The sequence below is a fragment of the Jaculus jaculus genome, chromosome 17 (genome assembly GCF_020740685.1).
Source record: "Jaculus jaculus isolate mJacJac1 chromosome 17, mJacJac1.mat.Y.cur, whole genome shotgun sequence".
NCBI lineage: Eukaryota > Metazoa > Chordata > Mammalia > Rodentia > Dipodidae > Jaculus > Jaculus jaculus.
In genome coordinates, this window is record NC_059118.1 from 1,886,061 (window position 1) to 1,898,593 (window position 12,533).

General features: G+C 44.0%; 1 long non-coding RNA gene across 1 annotated transcript; it reads right to left on the minus strand.

Annotated features, from left to right (window-relative positions):
- Nucleotides 1-6,806: 6,806 nt before the first annotated feature.
- Nucleotides 6,807-12,256, minus strand: LOC123455500. The gene is made up of 3 exons (XR_006633959.1): nucleotides 11,881-12,256; nucleotides 7,480-7,532; nucleotides 6,807-7,403 (listed from the first exon to the last, which is right to left on the minus strand). It is a non-coding gene; the product is annotated as an uncharacterized LOC123455500 (long non-coding RNA).
- Nucleotides 12,257-12,533: the final 277 nt, after the last annotated feature.

Consider the following 12,533-nt stretch of genomic DNA (forward strand, 5'->3'; position numbering starts at 1 on the left):
GCTGGGAACTGGAGCATTGATCTGAGTCTGTAGAGGTAAAACCACCTGAGGTAGCTTGTGAGGTGCTCTGCAGACCAGACCCTGCAGGAGACAGATGCACAGAGGAAGGCAGGGAAGCAGCTAGGGCAGGTCACAGAGTGGCAGAAGAACATGATGAAAGTTTATCAGATGATGGAGATCTATGCCAACCTGTCCTGGGCAAAAAGTTCTTCTTTATTTACTTATTTATTAGAGAGAGAGAGAGATAGAATGAGGGAAGAAGGAGGGGAGAGAAAGAGAGAGAGAGAGAGAGAGAGAGAGAGAGAGAGAGAGAGAGAGAGAATGGGCACATCAGGGCCTTCAGGCACTGTAAACAAAGTCCAGAAGCATGTGCTACCTTGTGCATCTGGCTTACATGGGTCCTGGGGGAATCAAACCTGAGTCCTTTGGCTTCGCAGGCAAGTGCCTTAACTACTAAGTCCAGCCCCCAGAAGCCCTTCTTAACTTTCAAGGGAACACTACATCATCTGGGGAAGGGTACTCAGAGACAGAAGTCATCAAGGAGGCCAAGAGCCTTACAGAACCTTTAAAAACGGTCCATGTGAGATAGCCCAGCATGGACGAGGTTGGCATGGAGGCTGGGGGTGGCTTCTGTGCACTGTACTGCAGGCCACGCCAAGCAGAATGGAGCTGAAAGCCAGGTATTCTCTAGGTACTGCTGGAGACACAAGCCCAGAGAGCACTGGCCCCATGGGCTAAACAGACATGAGACTGCAGAGGAGGCAAGAGAGAATGGGGTCACGGACACTCGGACACAGCGCCATGCCTGGGAGGAGCCTGTAGATGCTCAGGGAACAGACCTCCCACTTCCCAGCTGAAATCTTTTTTTTTTTTTTTTCGGTTTTTCTGAGGTAGGGTCTTGGTCTAGCCCAGGCTGACCTGGAATTCACTATGTAGTCTCAGGGTAGCCTTGAACTCACAGCAATCCTCCTACCTCTGCCTCCCGCGTGCTGGGATGAAAGGTGTGCTCTTCCATGCCCAGCCCAGCTGAAACCTTTATTGTGCACTCCAAAATTCAGGCTGCACAGAAGCCCTGGGTGGGGAGGGGGAGCTTACATCATGCAGTGCCCAACCTCTTCCCCAAGATTCTGATTCGGCCTGGAGTGGATCGCTGGCTCAGCAGGTTCAGAAAGCCAGCAACTGTCATCCTGAAGACAGACAGAGCCGAGAGAAAGGTTCTAATTCTACAAATGAGAGGTCGGGCCAGGAATGTGCTTGTGACTATTTTGTTTCTAAAGAGCCCGCTGATTGGTTATGGAGCATGGAAGGTTTGGAGGATCTTGGCTGAGGAGAAAATGGTGAAGTAAGTGTAGGTTGTAAGCTTGTGGAGGACAGTGGTCACCTTGAGCAGCTCCAGCTCCTATATTTAAGTGCCAAAGTGTTGTCACAATGGCAAGTCCTCCTTTATCCCTTTGTCCTCCCCTCATGCCTATTTGTCAAGTTTTAGGATGTAGGACCAAAAGAATCTAGTTTCCACTGTGACAATTCTTCTTGCCCAAGGTTGCTTGTATCCCTAGAACGCTCTGGAAGCTTCATAGATAATTCAAAGTCAGGAGACACCGGCATTGGTGTGTAAAGGTTTGGCAGTTCTGGTCAGATGTGTCTGTGTGTAAATCAACTGTCACAACCTCTAATTGGTCTTTCCTTGACTGAGGTGACCACAGAGAAAATTCTTTCAGACTCCAGTGGCCAAATGTAAGCCTCATCAAGCATCATGCAAAGGTGTGTGCTGACAAAGAGAAGAAAGAGCTTTGGAAAGGCAAATCTACAATCCTGTCTCTAAACCCTTCTCCTGAAGCCAGAACTCTTCCACTGAGTACTTAAGACATTCCTTTAAAGCAAAGGAACATAGCCAAGGCCCACAGAGATTGTGGGCAACCCAGATTGTCCCAGCAGGAACTGAGTCTTAGGGCTGCAGCAATAACTAAATCGTATGAGCACTCGGTTTTCCTACAAAATGCAAAAGGCCGACTGGAGCAAGCCTGGCTTGGGAGGCCACGGTGTGGTGCTTGCTATCTCAGCACCACCCAGCGCCCAGATTCTGGGGGATAAAAGAGGACTTCACGGCAGCCAACACTCTCCATAAATTTCTAGGGCTCCACTGCCCAATATGGAGGCATGTGTGATGTTCTAAATCTTGTCTTGGACTCTGTAATCATTTATATCTGAGAGAACATAGACTTGAAGAACTTCTAGAAAAATCTGTCTGTGGCACATGAAGAGTACCCACCAGGGTCTGCAATGTAGCTCAGCTGTAGAGTGCTTTCCTTGCATGAACAAAGCCCTGAGTTGAATCCCCAGCACCAGGCCAGGGGAGGGAAGACCACCAACAAAATGAATAGTATAAGGAAGTGTGGCCACCTTAAGAAAGAATAGCATTAAGTAGGAAAGGACATTGGCCTTTCAAGTCCTTGAGGACTTTCTAGACAGAAACCCTTTCTGCTTAATGAGTCAGAGTCAAGTTCCTCAGACTCTGGGCTTGCTTTCAATTGTCACATCATAGTGGCCACAAACATGGAAAGATGGAAGAGGAAACTCATTGGATTCATTCAACATTTGAATTTTGAAAATAAAATCTTCACTCTTTAAAGCTGCCTCCCCAGCATCAAACCACCCCACATCAAACAAAGAAACAAAAAAATAGCACTCAATTCCTATTGAACCATGGTCAATCTGCTGAGCAAAAAGAAAACAACTTCTGACACAAGCATGATTTGAACAAAACTAAGGGGAAGGGGCTGCCAAGATGGCTTAGTGGATAAGGCATTTGCCTGCAGAGCCTAAGGACCCAGGTTCAATATTTCATTATCCACGTAAGCCAGATGCACAAGATGGTGCATGCATCTGGAGTTCATTTGCAATGGCTAGAGGCCTTGGTGCACCCATTCTCTCTATGTGCCTCTCTGTCTTAAATAAATAAATGCTAATCTTAAATAAATAAAATATTTAAAAAGCTAAGGGGAAGAAATGGCCTAGATTGTTTTCTTTATGTTATAGAATATTTGGTCATGTCTGTTAATTGGATTTCCAGTTAAATAGGAATGGTTTCAGCTCATTTGAAGTGGCAGAGACATTTAATATTAATTAGCATAACTAATATACTTAGAAGTATATTTTCTACTGTATGATGTGCACACCCCTGCTGACTGTGCTCAGAGGACATTCACCCTCACAGGCGATCTGGATTATTGAACGACGCATGCAGCAGAGCTGAAGGATATTTCTGTTAAGGCAGTTTCCTTAGTGAAAACATTTTACCTAAGTCTCAGCAGTTACATGCCCTAAGCAAATTCCTCTCCATTTTTTCCTAGCAAGAAATTAAATCTGAAAATAAACATTTTATTAAATGCAAAGATATATTTATTAAAAGTAACTTATACCAGACTACTTTGCTGATGATTGAGTTGGTACATACACTGTAATTTTTCTTTCCCCCAAAGTGTTTTTTATTAAAGTGAAAAAAAAACAACCTTACAAATTTTAAAAAGCACATTATTATCTTAACCCATTATAACAATATGGCTCTTATTTTAAGTCACCATTGGAAAAAACAAATCTAGTCCCATGACTGTTCTCCTATCACTATAAATATGCAGTGTTTAATGAAATTGAACTCTGACTCTGGATACTAAACATGGAGCAGTTCTGATTTTTGGGGTGTCCCAGGTGTCCTTACTTGTCATGCAGATGTCATGAGCAAACCTTAGGGCTCTCACATCCATCCAGGAAATAGCTATACATTCTATTGCTTTCAACAAGGGCCGGGGTGGGGAGAGGGTCTGGTAGCGTATATGCCAGCATGCACAAGGCTGAATTTAATTCCCCCCAAATGAAGAAAAAAATCCATTAACCTCTCTGTATATAGTTTATATGGCTCCTTTCTCCTTCACTTCATCAAGGTAAGCTATTAAATTGTCCAACATTTAAGATAAGCTAGGCCCATAAATGCAGATTTCACATTCAAGCTCTTTTCTTTCCACTTTTGTTTTCTTCGAGATTTAATTCTCCCCTTTCATTGTTAACATCTAAGAAGTCCTGATTTTCACATTTGCAGACATACATTTCTCTGTAGGTTGAAAATAATGAATCTTCTTCAAATAGCTGAAATTAAAGTTCTTGTGCAACCTACCTTTTGCCAAAATGTCACCAGCATAATTTCCCAAGCATGAGTTCTCCAACTGACTGCCTCTGTGAAGAGCCTATACTACATTCGTTATTGACTAGCATGAAACTATGCAGCTGGAAGGAAATATGCATATACCTATAGGTTTATGTTATGTAGTCATCTTTTACTTATAAAAGACATTATTAAGGTGGATAGCTTTCCTATAATTACATACTGTTGAATCTCTGTAACCAAACAGTTGTCAGGGAATAAACTCAGCAAACTTGCACCCATCTTACTGCTAATCAAAAACCTTAAAAATTAAATCAAAAGCATTTCAGAGACAGAGAGGAAAACAGGTGCAGATCCTTGCTCTAGACAAACAGTGTGCAAGGTCAGGGCTTGGCGTCCTGTCCTCTAATCCAGTAGCCCATCTTGTGCTGTTTGGCACTCTGTTATTAGAAGGTTCCAGCCACTGGATGTCACCTGAGGTGGAAGCAGTGAAAACCCCACAGGCTGCCCTTCCACACTTGGCCAGCATTGCACGGCACTGGGAGGGGCATTTGTCCAAGGACCAATTTTTTCCCCCTTGGTCAGAAACTAAAGCAAATTAGAATTTAATTAGCAACAGCCAGCCATGGTGGCTCACTCCATAATGCCAGCAACTCAAAAGGCTGAGGTAGGAGAATCATTACAAAATCAAGGCCAGCTTAGGCTACACAGTAAGACCTTTTCTCTAAAAACAAAAAATGAAATAAAACAAAATTCAAAAAAAAGGGAAGGAAAAAATTGAATTAGCAAAGAGTCCATTGGATTCATTCACTTAAGATAAGGTGTACCTGAGGAAAGTCAGGTCGCTGCACTCCACCTAACCGTCTGGGAAAAAAACAGTACACCCCAGATTTTCAGGGACACAGCAGAGTTTTGACTAATGGCATGGGCATTTCACATTCCCTCCCCATATGGAGTCTATACAGAAAACCAGCAGAAATGGAGTTAGCTGCCAACTCAGCACAGAAAGGAACCTGGAACATCACCTTCCCAGAAATCCCTAGCAGACGGCACTGCCAGAAACACCTCGCATCATGGTTATTACTCTGTCAGGAAAAAGGGGCTCTGAGATCTATTCACTCATTCACTCACTCTCAGTTTTGGGGTTTTGTAATTTTTTTGCTGTGAGTGTGTATGATCTTTGTATGTGTTCATGTATGTGCGGGGAGACCCCGTGCATGTGTCCCGCGTGCGTGTAGAGGTCAGGGGACGACTTCAGGTGCTAGAGCTCTTCTCCCACCTTGTGTGATGCCGGGTCTCTCGTTGCTCATCTTTCGCATTCACCAGATGACCAGGTCTATGAGCTTTTTAGGGGACTCTCCTGTCTCCGCCTTCCTTCTCCTTACAGGCATGTCGGGATTGTAGATGCTTGTGTTGCATGCAGAATCTGATCATACGTGTTTTCTGGGGAATCTGATCTCACATACTCATGCTTGCAAGGCAAGTGCTTTATTGACTGAGCCATCTCCACAGTCCTAGTTTTGTTTGTGAGACAGGGTTTTACCCTTTAGCCCAGATTAGATTTGAACACAGCAATCCTCCTGTCTCAGTCTCCTGTGTGTTGGGATAGCAGGCTTCAGCCACTACTCCCAACAGAAAAGTGGCTCCAAAGAATTGCATATAAAACTTTGAAAATGAGATTCCTTCCCTTATCATTCAGCAAGAAGCCTAAAGTGGAAAAAAAATTTAAAATTTGGCTTTCCTAACGCATGGCTACTCCTCTGTTTGGTCGTTCTTATAAATAATTTATGTAAAACAGGCTTTTCTCTAAATATACTGTGCTTTCCCATATACGCTTTGAAAATATTTGCATACAGCGAGTGTATGCACTGGTACACACATGGTAAAAACCTAAGAAACATGGACTGCATACATCAGTAGCTGATTTTAAATATATACCAACTTAAACAGATTTGTTTTCCATTTATGAATTTCTCAGGTAGAAAGGATCTTTCTTACTGGCTGTGGTTCTAGAAGATGTTTCTACTCTGCGGAGGGCACAAAAATGCTTCTCACGTAAACAAAGAAAGGAAGGATCCAGGTTCTTGGTATTCTAACCTTGCCTCTGCTATATAACACATCTAGCAACGAGTGTGATGGAGTCTGGGACGTCAGCCTGTCATGCTACAGTACACATGATATTTTGTGTGCTGCTCAAGACATTTTTCTCATGAATATAAGTCGCCTGCCATTTCTTATGAGATTTTTTTCCTCCGATTGACACCCCATTATGTATATTCAGTCAAGCTCGAAGGGGATTTCGAGTGATCAATATACTACACTATTTGCGCTCAAAGTCTATTAGTTCTAGCAATAAGCACTGCCGAGAAACAAAAAAATGGGAGTAGTATGAAGTGAACTGAATTATACAGGAATCAGTGTTTCAGGGGCAAACAGGCAGATGTAGAAAGCCAGGAAAACCAAGGGAGAAGGCAGAAGAAATTGTTTTTCTTAATTAAAAAAATCAATTATTTATAGCCTGTCTACTGATAAGATGCATTAAATGCCAGAAAATTTATATATATATATATATATACACACACATATATATATCTTAAATGATATGTTGAGTTCTACAAAACAGCAGGGAAAGGTATCCCCCAGTACTGCTCTCTTTCAGAGAATAGATAGTCCCCTGCTTAAGAGTCACATTTGGAAGGACTTGATACCCATAAGGTAGGCAAAGCAGATCCAGTCCCAGAGTGCTATGGAATCCTGCAACACCCTTGTTGGTTATTTTACCATGCTCCCTTTTATAACTTGCTTGTACCACATTCTAAGAGCACCACCTTCATTAGCCCAGGCTCCAGCATTTTGGTTAGTGTATGTGCTGTGATGCTTCCTGTAGGATTTCATCTGACCCCAAAGAATCAGCTCCTGAGGATGGGGGTGTTTGCATATCGGGATCCATATTGGGAACCATCTGCATGGGCCAGGAGATTAGAACACGCAGGGCCACCCAGAAAGAAATGACATCTGGTGAACTGTCAATTTGGCATTTCCCAAACACCAAAGCTTCACATTTTATTACACTGTGGTGAGGAAGGGTTGAGAGGAATGCCAGTCAATGGTAAAGATGGCACTCGCCCGCTCATAGGAAGTCAAACTGCAGGCTCATAAATAAATACTCATTTAGGTCACACATCTCCCTGTAGGGGGATTCCTCTTCTTCTACTCTCCTAGGAAGCCAGGATCCTGGGGAGAAAGACTGGAAAATGGAAAGGATAGTTTTGTATAGATCTCTAAAATTATCAATATTTAAGAATTTGGTGTGCTGGACTTACAGTTTGAACTATTCTTGGGCAGAAGAGCAGAGTCCTCCATTTCAGAAGAAAACCTGTAAGACCAAAACATCCAGATCATTAGTAGAATGGGTGGTCTGCAAACCCCACCCGTGGCAAAGAAGTGTAGCAGTCATTTGACGAAAGGAGGTGAACTGAGAGTGACGTCTGAAGTTTGCATCCTAACATCTAGAATAAGTCTGCCTTTCAACCAGAAATTTACAAGATGGATAAACTGCAGAAAAACGTACCTTACTTTTAAGAACATGGAGATTCATTCACTGTCCTTCTTGATGGTCCTAAGTAACAAGATAGCTTCACAGAAACACAGCCCAATGTCCACATGAAAAGAGACTAATAAAAACCCTCTGATGACCCCAGAGTCCCCTCAAAATGACACCAATAATCCCAAGTAGCAGTTCTAGTTTGTGTAGGATGCTGGTGAACATGCCAAAAAGTGCATAGCAGAGAAAATTCTTTTTTTTCTCAAAAGTAACTATTCAAGTACTTAATATCACAAATTACAAGCAATTTCATAATGTTGATGGAGTGTTTTGATGGGCAAGGTGGGTTTGTGTTTTTGAGGTATGGTTGGCTTTAAACATGGATGCTCCTGCCTCAGCCTCCTGAGTGCTGGCATCACAAGCATGCATCACACCTGATTCTATTTTTTTAAGGCCACTCTTTATTGCCTCAGTTTTACACACACACACACACACACACACACACACACACACACACACCATATAAATATATTAATTTCTAAATACTTAAAAGCAATATAACTAACCTTACAAGTCCCTAAAATAAGTGATTTGCAAACTGGGTTTTCTTCAAATCCCTTATAAAATGTATGCAGGTGACATGCTGAGGTGGGAAAAGATAGATCAGAGGCCAACTCTTAAGTCAGACATCAGATACCTCTCTGTCCTTCAACCCTCTCTAGATTCCTGCCAAGGCTCAGTGTTCATTAGCACCATCTCTTGTGTGTATGTGTGGGGAGAGAGAGAGAGACAGAGATTTGTTAGAGGGATGCAGTGGTCTAGGTGTTTATTTATCCAGCTCACTGCATCGGTGGACAGCAACCTCATACAATGCTATGTGCGTATTTGCTGTTGGAACTCAGGGAGGTACTGTTCTAGAACCTTCTCACACCACAATCAATGGTACAAGAAGGCAGCACCAACATCCACAGATCACGACTGCATTATCATTGGAAAAGACCCTTTGAAGTCAGGCTGCCAAGTCAACATTGTCTGAGCAAAGCGTCTTGAGCCATCCTGTCAAGTTGATTCCTAGAGCTCTACTGAAATCTGTTGGTTTTAGAAAGCCCAAAAAAATCAAAGGCAATTTACCTGACGGTATGTTCCCTGGTGACTCAAAGGCTTCAAGGTGCTAGGATTTGTAGGTATGTTTTGTGGATTTAAAATTTATTTATCTATTTATTTAACACACACCACATCAGGGTCTCTTGCAACTGCAAATGAATTCTAGATGCATGTACCACTTTGTGCATCTGGCTTTATATGGGTATTGGAGAATGAAACCCAGGCCAGCAAGCTTTGCAAGCAAGCATATTTAACCACTGAGTCATCCTCCGTTTCTGTTTTGCGGATTTAAAAGAAGGAGAGACCAGCTTAAGGAAAAGGAATAAAAGAAAGGAGAAAATCAGAAAGCTGCTTCAGTAGTTTTGGACTTCCATTATTAGTTTAGAAGGAAACGTGTAATTTTCAGCAGGAAGATCTCTTTGGGCTAGAATCACTGCTGATCCTGCTAAGTGTCACTATGTTCAGCTTGGGAAAGGCGCTAGTTGATTCTAGCACCCAGAAGAGAAGTATCATTTTTCTTCTTTTTAAATGACTTTATTTACCTTATGAATCAAGGAATCAAGTGGTCATCTTTCTGAAAAAGATTTTTTCTTTTCAAGGAAAGAATAAAGGCTTGAAATCTCTTCCTTCGCCTTGCTTAGCCCTACTGTCTGCAGCAGGCATGTGGGTAAGTGTGGCGATGAGAATAATGACTTGTGAATTCATAATGCCTCTTGCTTCAGAAGGGCTTAAAACATTCTCTTTCCTAGAAATTTGATGTAAGATTTGAAATCTCTTTGCTGTGCTGCAGAAATAGCCTTCCTCTAATCCGACGTGACATGACTCGGTTCTGTGTGAAGGACCCAGGGCAGTAAAGGGTAAGTTCATTCATCCATTTCTTTCTCTGGTTATGCATCTCTGTTCCCATGAAAATGCCAGGTACTTGACTACTGCACATGAATAACCCGAAAGTCAGCCCCCCTCTTTTCTTAGAAGAGAAAAACCTTACTTTTAAAATAATTTTTGTTCACTTTTATGAGGAAATTTTATGTAAAATATCAAAGCAAAAATGTCTGCTTTGGGTTTTACAGTAGCCCTTGGCATCTACCGCCTCTCATCGTGTCTTGTAGCCTCCCAGATCTTAAAAATTTGGAAGAGGTTCTCTGCCTCCTTTTTGTTCCCCATCAGAATTAACCTCTCAAAGTTAAATGGACATTTTACTAAGCTGACAGGTGAAGTAGAGAAACTCCAGGCTTCGAAGACCTGTTTCTGTGTCAAAGCCTAATCCAGAATGCCGGTGACTATTGAAGTCAGTGTAACACCCACGCCTAGGAACTGCCTCTCCATACACTACTGCAATTGTGAATTCCTTTCCTGGCCTTTCATGCAGATGCTCAGAAACAGGGTGGGGCTCCTGGTCTCGCAATGCAATGCAATCTTTGCTGTAAAGAAAACTCAATTATTGTTCATATTCCAGTGTTCCATTATCTTTCACAAATACCATGGATGCAGTCATGCTGTTAAAGTGCCTCTTGTTTCTAATGTCATGGTTTAGATTAAAACCTTTGTGTCAAACCAAATGTGCTGTGTGCATAAGCTTGGATGACAAGTATTGAAATGAAGGTGACAAGTAAGAAAATTGAGGGAAAAAAATCTCTCTGGAGAGGAGATGTAAGGAGACTGACTTTTCTGTTGATGCTTATTTTTTCCTTAAAAAAAAAAATTACAAGTATGGCTCAGATCTACAAGTAAGATGCAACTGTGCTGAGTCCTGCTGCTTCCCTATGAGTCAGCAGGCCACTGAACAATTTAGAGGCTGCAGCCAGAGTGAATGGACACACCCATTTTCCCAAGCTGACTCCCAAGCCTGCTTTTTTTTTTTTTCTTTAAAAAATCATCTTTATGCTACTTGGTGTCTGATCAGAGCTTGCATCAAAATCTGCGCCCTTCTTCCTCCACCAAGCAAGATGCAGGCTCTGAAGTGGGAAGGCTGCCTTTCGGCTCTTTTCTGAGTGCTATTGGATCAGGGTTTATTTCTTCCTCAATGGGCAACTCCTGCTTCATGTTTCCTTCAGTCTGTATGTTATCAGCTTGACATTTCCTTCAGTGACATATGACAAATCAACTTGGTCATCATCGAAGGAGGATGTCTTCTGTTGCCCAGGAATGCTTTCTCCACTCTTGTTACAATTATGGACACGTTGGGGGACAGACAGACAGACAGACACACACACACACACACACACACACACCTTGGTTTTATATATTTCGGGAGGTGTTCCAGGATTTTATTTGGAGGGGAGAGTGTAGCAGGAAAAAAAATGAATGGATTCAACCCACAATAAAGAAAGGAAAACAACTGACAATTATAAAGCCAAAGTACAGTCTTAAAATATGATTTAAATACCTACACCTTAAATTTAAAGCCTTCACCCTCACATGCAGGTATGACTGGCTTTCAAAAACTTCATCAAAAACACCAACTAAACTACTTTTCGCCCCTTTCCCCATGATTCAGCACTTTTAATAATAATTTCTGCCAAAAACTTAAAAGGTAAAAGGAATACTTCAAATGTCACACTCTGCAAAACCACCAGCCCTCTGTGTCAAGGAGGCTTATCAGAAATACTGGGGATTTGTTGGTTAGCTGCCAGTGTCTAGTGACTCTCAGAGACGCTCTATATCCTACCTCCCTGGCATTTAAAGTGGCTTTGGGGACAGGATGACCCAATGACTAGAGGCAGAGCAGAGGCTTTGCCCCATCTCCTGCTAATCCTCACGTGGCAGCGCCCCCCCCACACACTCAGGTTCGTGGGAGCATGCACCCAACCTTCCCACCAGCTGCAGCCCACTCCCACCTGAGTGTCTTTTCAACCTTTGTCAAGTATCTCAAGACAAGAATTCCCCAGAGCCCTCCCTCCCCCCCCCAAAAAAAACCCACCAAAGCTCTCTCCCAAATCTAGATCAGGGGAAGCCGCAAAGGGAGGCCCAGGAGGACAGGACTTCTGACCACAAGTCTGACCTCGTCTTCACACACCCTCTTGACAGGGTTATCCACACCAGCCTGCAGCATCCCATGCCCTCTCGGTGAACTCACCTGGGTGCCAGGAGTCTCAGTCTGCAGTGGTCCAGACTTCCTTGTTGATGCTCTGTGCTGGATACCCGGCGCGCCCACGGGGATGGCCGGATCTCTGTGTACCTGGCACACCCACCAGGATGGCCGGATCGTGGGTACCCCGCGCATCCACTGAGATGGCCGGATCATGGATACCCCGCGTATCCACCGAGATGGCCGGATCTTGGGTACCCCGCGTATCCATCGGGATGGCCGGATCACTGGGTACCCTGCGCACCCACTGGGATGGCACGATCTTGGGTACCCCGCGCATCCACCGGGTGGCCGGATCACTGGGTACCCTGAGCATCCACTGGGATGGCCCGATCACGGGTACCCCGCGCATCCACCAGGATGGCCGATCTCTGGATACCTGGCGCACCCACCAGGATGACTGGATCGCCAGGTGTATGGTGCACCCACTGGGATGGCCAAGTCGCCGGATGCCCGCATGCTTGCGAGGAGACGGGATCGTGGCCGGCGCTGGACCCGGCAGCGGGACGCCGGCAGCAGCTGCTAGCTGCGCGCCCGGGCGGATCCGCGCCGAGCCCCAGCGAGCGGGCGAGCGGGGCGGGAGGGGCCATTTGTAACCGAGCAGACGCTACCACCGCCCCTTACTCGCGGGGGGCGGGGGC